The sequence below is a fragment of the Nicotiana tabacum genome, chromosome 1 (assembly GCF_000715075.1).
Source record: "Nicotiana tabacum cultivar K326 chromosome 1, ASM71507v2, whole genome shotgun sequence".
Taxonomy (NCBI): domain Eukaryota; kingdom Viridiplantae; phylum Streptophyta; class Magnoliopsida; order Solanales; family Solanaceae; genus Nicotiana; species Nicotiana tabacum.
The window spans coordinates 179,004,277-179,011,661 of record NC_134080.1 but is presented as its reverse complement, the minus strand read 5'-3'; positions in this window follow the sequence as shown (position 1 = coordinate 179,011,661).

The following is a 7,385-nucleotide window of genomic DNA, read 5'->3' as shown; positions in this document are numbered from 1 at the left end:
AGATTATTTTGAGATTATAAACATTATATTATTTCAAACAAGTGATGAGTAAATTCGTGAAGGTGAGGGGGTAAGCAAATCGAAGAAAATGAATTTCATCGAAGTTTGACATTTTAAGATAAAATACGGCTCGAGCTAAAATACTCGGTATTTATGGACTAGTACCATACAAGGTACCACATGGCCATGATAGTAAGGTGTATAAGGTGTGTTAAAAGTGAGTAGTATTTTAAGTAATTTGAGATAATTCTTAATTATGCGGATAATCGGATAATTATTGATTTTAGTGGGAGATTAACAATTAATTAAGATAATTGGTGTTTAATTATTGGATAAGGATAAGATCCTCACGTGGAAGCCAAAGCTTAATCAAAGTGTGACTCTTAAAATCATAGAATAAGGTGGGATTAAGAGAGTTTTTTTGTGGCTTAGTCATTATGAAAGTGGGGCTCACATCCATGTATACGAAATCTATAACTTAAGAGTCTTATGACTCTTAAAGAACCTCATCACATTATTTGGGGCATTTAATATACATCTGCATATATCATATATGCAATGCAAGACTTCAACAATTCAAATCAAAGTGAGGTTTTGCAATTATAACGGAGTATGGTGCAATCTTTCTCAAGAATATCATACGGATTTTTTCCTACTCTGATCTTGTCGTTACGTGTTGTCACAATTGACGTATGTTAGAGGGATTGTCAAGAGAATCGAATCAGGTATGTTAAGGCTATCCCTTCTTTCTTTTTGGCATGATCTATACGACACAAACGAAATAAGCAAATGCACAATTTCCATAAATGACTCTATTCATAGAAATACTAGAGATGTTTATGTTCTTGATTCCTCGTGTGTCATATTATTCTATCATCTGTTTATGGGTCTCAGAAAATACGTAAGTTAATAAAGTTTATCTATGATATTAATCAAAGGCACAATGGTCTTATGACACTCTGAAATTTTTTATTGACGTACTTTTCATGCATTGTATTCATTTACATTGATCCATGAATAGATGGAATTATATACGCATATATATGTATATTATATGTATATGGGATATTGGAAAAGGTCACGGCGTTATATACACACCACCACCTGATCAGTTGGTATACATTGATGATTTGCCCACAGTGGCCGGATGATATGAGGGGATGCCCTCAGAGGCTTGATGATGTTATGAAAACATGTACCTATGCACGACACGACATTTATATGAATATGCATGACATTATAAGTATTTCAAGATTTACAGAGTTATCCAGACTTATAGGTTGAGTCATTTACTCCATGTTTCTTCCATGGCTTTTATATACTTATTTATGTGCCTTACATACTCGGTACATTATTCGTACTAACGTCCTTTGTTGGGGATGCTGCGTTTCATGCCCGCAGGTCCCAATAGACAGGTCGAGAGTCCTCCAAGTAGGCTATCAGTCCAGCGGAAGATGTTGGTGCTCTCCATTTGCTTCGGAGTTGCTTGTTTGGTCAGTATGATTCAGACGTGTATTGTTTGGTATGGCGGGGCCCAATCCTGACCTTTATGATACCTACGTACTCTTAGAGGATTGAAGACAGATGTCATGTATACGGATACTTGTATGGCCTTATCGGCCTATGTTTTGAGTTTACAAATTATCATGTTTGTCATGACACGGATTTTCCAACCTCGGGAGTTGTGATAGCGCCTACTCGTGAAAGCTAGGCAACCCGAGTATTATAAGTTCATTAACCCCTTTTTACTTAGCCTTCTTAATAGTTTTAAAACAACATGCGATCAACAGCTGAATAATAATAATAATTAAAGAAATGCGGAAGACAAAATCTAATAACTTAGCCAAATACAAGTACGAAAAATACAAAGTACATCTCTACCCAGAACTGGTGTCACAATATCACGAACCATCTACGAATACTACAAACATTTGTCTGGAAAGAAAGATACAATCTGTCTCTGAAGTAAATGAAAACATAATATAAAGATAGAAGGGGACGCCACGGCCTGGGGACGCCAGGTCCTGCAGACGCCAGCACGACTACCTCGGGTCTCTTGATGGATTGAAGGCAGCAACCTCTCTCTACGGTCCAAATGCTCCAGCACCAGGATCTGCACACAGTGCAGAGTGTAGTATCAGCACAACCGACCACATGTGCTGGTAAGTGTCGAGCCTAACCTCGGCGAAGTAATGACGAGGCTAGGACAAGACTACCAAATAAACCTGTGTAGTTTAAAGCATATACGACTGGTAATAATAATGGAAACTAGCAGTTAAAAATGGGAAGGGGAACATGGTACGGGGGAATATCAAGTACCAAAAGTAACTCAGGAGAAAACTTAAGAACATTTTTATGTCAGCATCAGTATCAATATCCACTTTTATTCTTTATTGTTGCGGCGCGCAACCCAATCGAAATAATATAACTCTGTTGCGGTGTGCAACCCGATCCAAGTCATATATCACTGTTGCGGCGTGCAACCCGATCCAATCATAATTCTCTAATGCGGCGTGCAACCCAACACCTCCTATCCTCCCTTATTACTCCATGTTGCGGCGTGCAATCCGATCCCATATAATATTATTGCGGCGTGCAACCCGATCCCAATATACCATTCAACATCAATCACAAAAGAATCCCGGCAAGGGAATAATAAGGAAACAACACTATCCCGACAAGGGAATGAACAATGAGAATAAACACATCCCGGCAAGGGAACCAACAGTAAGAATTAAATACATCCCGGCAAGGGAATCAGCTATAACCAAACTTGTACCAACATTTAACTTCACAAATGAAACCTCAACTAGAACCAATACTCAACAATAAGGAAATACCACGAGAAAAATTATAATTCTTTCCCAACACGGAGAATCAACAACTTAGGCATTTGTAGTACTTATTAAGAACACAACGATTACAATTTAAGACTCACGGGCATGCTTGTTAATGACGTATAGATATTCGTCACCACATCTATACGTTGTACACTGAACTAGCACATAGCAAATAAAGCACACTACCTATTCCCTCAAGCTAAGGTTAGGCCAAACACTTACCTTAAATTTTCACGGCCAACTCAAGCCTGAAACATTGCTTTTCCTTTAGAATTCGCCTCCAAATTACTTGTATCTAGTCCAAATTAATTTAGCAACATCAATAAATGCTAAGGAATTCATACCCAATGCTTAATATAGATTTTCTACCATTTTCCCCAAAATGTAAAAAATCGACCCCGGGCCTGCTTGGTCAAAACTCAAGGTTCAGACCAAAACTCTATCACCCATTCACCCATGAGCCCAAATATGAAATTAGTTTCGAAGCCCGACCCCAAAATGAGGTCTAAATCCCAATTATTCCAAAAACCCTAACTCTACCCAAATTCCTAATTTCTACCATGAAAACTCTTGATTTTTGATTAATAAGTGATGAATTACATTAGGTAATTGAAAGAGTAAAATTTAGAATTGATTACCAACACTTTGGGGTTGAATTTGTGTGAATAAAATCGCCTCTAGTCCTTGGAAGTTCGAAAATATGAAGAAAAATGAGTCATGTCCACGTTGGAGTCTGTTTTAAAATGACTGGTCAGGCCTTCATCGTGTTCGCGATGGGCCTGTCACGTTCGCGAGGGGCCAGGACCAGATGGCCTTCGCGTTCGCGGTCAAGTGGCCACGTTCGCATAGAACAAAATCCCTTCCCTCAGTCCCCAGCCAAAAAGGCCTTCGCGTTCGCTATAGCAGGTCCGCGTTCGCGAAGGGTAACCCCCCCTCATGCTTCGCGTTCGCGTCCTAAGCTCCGCATTCGCGATGAACAAATCTGACACCTGAGGAACTTGCCTTACGTGCTCGCGAGGGAAGTCACGCAAACACGAAGAACAAAATTACTGGGCACCTGAGACAGCAAAACCTGCAATTTTTCTAAGTGTAAAAACTACCCGAAACCTATCTGAAACTCACCCGAGCCCTCGGGGCTCCAAACCAAACATGCATACTAACTCAAAAACATCATATAGACTTATTTGTGCGATCAAATTGCCAAATTAACACCTTTAACAATGAGTTTAGCATCAAAATCAAAGAAGAATCTTAAGATCTCCTAAGTTCAAATTTTAACAACCGAGGGTCCGATTCACGTCATATCAAGTTCGTTTCTTACCAAATTTTACAGGCTCAACCTAAATATCATATAAGAGATGTACCAGGATCCGGAACCAAGATTCGGACCCGATACCATCAATTTCAAATATATTTAACTTTCCAAAAACTCTTAAATTTTCAGTTAAACAATTTTTTTCAAAATTCATTTCTCGGGCTTGGGAACTCGGAATTCAATTCCGGGCATACGCCCATGTCCCATATTTTCCTACGGACCTTCTAAGACCGTCAAACTACAGGTCCGGGTCCGTGTACCCAATATGTTGACCGAAATGAACTTAAATTCAATTTTTAAAGGCTAAATTCAAATTTTTATATAAAAACATTACAGATATACACCCGGAATGCACACGCAAATTGAGGTGAGATAAAATGAGGCTTTTAAGGCCTTGGAACATAGAATTTACTTGTAAATCAATGATGACCTTTTGGGTCATCACATCCTCCACCTCTAAAACAATTGTTCGTCCTCGAACGGACATAGTAAAGAAGTACCTGAGTCAGGGAAAAGATGGGATGATGGCTCCGCATATGGGACTCGGACTCCCAGTCCCAGGTAGTTGCCTCGGCAGGCTGACCTCTCCACTGAACACGAACTGAAGGGAACTTCTTCGATCTCAACTGATGAACCTGCCGGTCTAGAATAGCTACCGGCTCCTCCTCATAGGTCAAATCCTTGTCCAACTAGATAATGCTGAAGTCTAACACGTGGGATGGTTCGTTGTGTTACTTCCGAAGTATGGACACATGAAACACTGGGTGCACAGCTGATAAACTCGGCGGCAACGCAAGTCTGTAAGCCACCTCTCCCACTCGATCAAAAATCTTAAAAGGACCAATAAACCTAGGTCTTAGCTTGCCCTTCTTCCCAAATCTCATCACGCCCTTCATGGGCGACACCCGGAGCAACACTCGCTCGCCGACCATGAATGACACATCACGAACCTTGTGGTCGGCATAACTCTTCTGCTTGGACTGAGCTGTATGAAGCCTATCTTGAATGATCTTTACCTTGTCCAAGGCATCCTGCACTAGATTCGTACCCAACAACCGAGCCTCTCCCGGCTCAAACCATCCAATCAGCGACCGACACCGTCTACCATATAAAGCCTCATTGGGAGCTATTTGAATATTCGACTGGTAGCTGTTATTGTAGGCAAACTCTACTAAAGGTAAGAACTGATCCCACAAACCTCCAAAGTCTATAACACAAGCTCGAAGCATATCCTCCAAAATTTGAATAGTACTCTCGGACTGTCCGTCCGTCTAGGGATGAAATGTTGTGCTCAACTCGACCCGTGTACCTAACTCACGCTAAACTGCCCTCCAGAAATGCGAGGTAAACTGCGTAACCTCGATCAAAAATGATAGACACGGGAACACCATGAAGACGAACAATCTCCCGGATATAGATCTCAGCTAACCTCTCGGAAGAATAAGAGACTGCCACAGGAATGAAATGCGTTGACTTAATCAGCTTATCAACAATAACCCACACTGCATCAAACTTTCTCTGAGTCCGTGGGAGTCCAACAACAAAGTACATAGTGATACGCTCCCACTTCCACTCAGGAAGCTCAATCCCCTAAAATAAACCACTAGGTCTCTGATGCTCGTACTTTACCTGCTGACAATTCAAACACTGGGCTACCTAGGCAACAATGTCCTTCTTCATCCTTCTCCACCAATAATGCTGCCGCAATTCCTAATACATCTTAGCAGTGCCCGGATGAATAGAATACCAAGAACTATGGGCCTCCTCTAGAATCAATTCACGAAGTTCATCCACATTAGGCACACAAATACGAACTTGCATCCTCAGAACTCCATCATCTCCAACTGTAACCTGCTTGGCACCCCCGTGCTGCACTGTGTCTCTAAGGACAAGCAAATAAGGATCATCATACTGGCGATCTAGAATATGCTCAATAATGAAGAATGAGCGACTGTGCAAGCTAAAACACGACTGGGCTTAGAAACATCCAACCTCACGAACTGATTGGCCAAAGCATGAACATCCACAGCAAGCAGTCTCTCACCTAATGGAATATACGCAAGGTTGCCCATACTGGCTGACTTCCTAGTCAATCCATCGGCTACTACATTGGCCTCTCCCGGATGATACAAGATGGTGATATCATAGTCTTTCAATAGCTCCAACCACCTCCTCTGCCTCAAATTTAGCTCCTTCTGCTTGAACAAGTATTGCAAACTCTTGTGATCCATGAACACCTCACATGACACGCCATACAAATAATGCCTCCAAATCTTCAGCGTGTGAACAATGGCTGCTAACTCCAAATCATGAACTGGATAATTCTTCTCGTGGATCTTCAGCTGTCACGAAGCATATGCAATAACCTTGCCATTTTGCATCAACACCGTACCAAGTCCAATACACGATGCGTTATAATATACTGTATATGGCCTTGAACCTGTGGGCAAAACCAACACTGGCACCGTAGTCAAAGCTGTCTTGAGCTTCTGAAAGCTCGCCTCACACTCATCCGACCACCTAAACTGGGCACCCTATGGGTCAACCTGGTCATCGCGGCTTCAATAGATGAAAACCCCTCCACAAACTGACGATAATAACCGGCCAAACCCAAGAAGCTCCAGAACTCTGTAGTTGATGTGGGTCTAGGCCAGTCTTTGACTGCCACAATCTTCGTAGGATCCACCTGAATATCCTCTAATGATACAACATGACCCAAGAATGCAACTGAACTCAACCAAAACTCACACTTCAAAAACTTGGCATACAACTGACTATCCCTTAGAGTCTGAAGAATGACTCGAAGATGCTGCTCGTGCTCCTCTCGGTTGCAGGAATAGATCAAAATATCATCAATGAAGACAATCATGAAGGAATCCAAATAGGGCTTGAACACTCGGTTCATCAAGTCTATGAAAGCTGTTGGGGCATTTGTCAACCCAAATGACATCACTAAGAACTCATAATGCCTGTACCGAGTGCGAAATGCTGTCTTAGGGACATCAGACGCCCTAATCCTCAACTAATGGTAGCCAGATCTCAAATCATTCTTCGAAAACACCTTGGCACCCTGAAGCTAATCAAACCAATCATCAATCCTCGGCAGTGGATACTTATTCTTGATTGTGACCTTGTTCAACTGCTGATAATCTATACACAGCCTCATCGATCCGTCCTTCTTCTTAACAAACAACACTGGTGCACCCCAAGGCGAGACACTAGGTCTAATG